At 46.9% G+C, this 1,598-nt stretch overlaps 1 pseudogene; it reads right to left on the bottom strand.

Annotated features, from left to right (window-relative positions):
* Positions 1-584: 584 nt before the first annotated feature.
* LOC102435937 lies at positions 585-1,080 on the bottom strand (annotated as a pseudogene).
* Positions 1,081-1,598: the final 518 nt, after the last annotated feature.

The raw sequence follows: 1,598 nt of genomic DNA, 5'->3' as shown, positions 1-1,598 counted from the left end.
GCAACCCAGGTACATGCCCTTGACCGGAATCAAACCCGGGACCCCTCAGTCCGCAGGCCGACGCTCTATCCACCGAGCCAAACCGGTTTCGGCAAATGATGTTTTTCTAACCATTTCTAACCCAGTAGAGCCCCAGGCCTTTTTAAAAAAATATATTTTTTTATTGCTTTCAGAGAGGAAGGGAGAGGGAGAGAGCAATAAAAACATTAATAATGAGAGAGAATCATTGATTGACTGCCTCCTGCACGCCCACTGTTAAGGATCCAGCCCGAAACCCTGGTATGTGCCCTTGATCAGAATCAAACCTGGGACCTTTCGCTCTGCAGTCTGATGCTCTATCCACTGATTCAAACTAGCTAGGGCCCAAGGCATTTTGTGAACAAAAATAATTCCTCTTTGTAATACGTGTTATTTTTATTATTTTTTTTAAAAGGTCTCACACATTTACCACTGAACCAACCTACTACTGAAGAAAAAAAAATCAACAGAGCAGAATCATGAGCCCATTAATTTTCCAATTAAAGTGCCCCAACTGTTCAGATAGTACCGATCTTTTTAATCATTTAACGGTGTATGCAACCTGGACACAGCATAAATATGTGAGTCATCTCTCATGTGTGATTCCTCATAGACCCAGTTTGGTTCTTCTCCAATGTCTCCTGTTTGAGTTGTACCTGATTTTATAACCAGTTTTCATGCGAATCCTTTGTGGAATGGGCCGGTTCTGCTTTTGCTTCCTGGCCAGGAACCTCTTGAACCTGAAAGTCTTGTGGGAAGACATGGCAGAGGAGAAGCTAATGCACGCACCTTGATGAAGAAGAAAGAGCTGGAATACGTTTGAGATACTGATTCAGGATTTATATTTCCAAGCTTGTTCTGCAGACAAAAATGGAAAGACCTACAGTGCCATCTGAAGGCCTCTGATAGGGGTCAGGGTACTTAAGGCTCTCAGTTCTGCAAATGGTTTTAGCCTCTATGACCTTTTCCTCCTCACACTGGTCTCATTCATTCAACCATTCACAGAGCACCAACCAGCACTTAAGTAGCATGGGGGTCCTCTGGGGAGAATCACCCTAAACCAGAGTAAAACCATGGACTCTTCAGCCTGAGAAGCTCTCCCGATTCCTGTTCAGAGGGTCCTATGTATGGTTCAATCCACACATTCAAAGGCAACTCAAGCGACAGAGGAAGTGCCAGGGACAGCAGTGCTTGGCCCATCTCTCTCATCCATAGAGGCCCTGGCCCCCAACCTCTGGGAGGGCAGCACCAGGCTACTTGCATGACCTCCTCACTTAATCTTCTCAGTCCCTCAGGTAGCATTTCCTATATCACAAATGTGAAACGGGACATGGAAAGATGAAGGAACTAGCACAGGCACATCAGCCAGAAATTCCTCCAGATGCCTGATTCCTGTGTGTGGACGTGTGGGATATAGTCCCCATCCAGTAATATAGCGTCAGGAGCCGATCCCACCAGCTCCTGAGGTCCGGTGTGAGTCTGGGGGCCAGGAACAAGCATTGGGCTGAACCAGGATGTGCAGGTGTCCAGAGAGGCCCGTCCTTCTCCCACCTGGCCTTCTTGCCAGGTCTTTCATGCCA

Source organism: Myotis lucifugus, unplaced genomic scaffold, assembly GCF_000147115.1.
Source record: "Myotis lucifugus unplaced genomic scaffold, Myoluc2.0 scaffold_57, whole genome shotgun sequence".
Taxonomy (NCBI): Eukaryota; Metazoa; Chordata; class Mammalia; order Chiroptera; family Vespertilionidae; genus Myotis; species Myotis lucifugus.
This window is presented reverse-complemented; position numbering and strand designations above follow the sequence as displayed.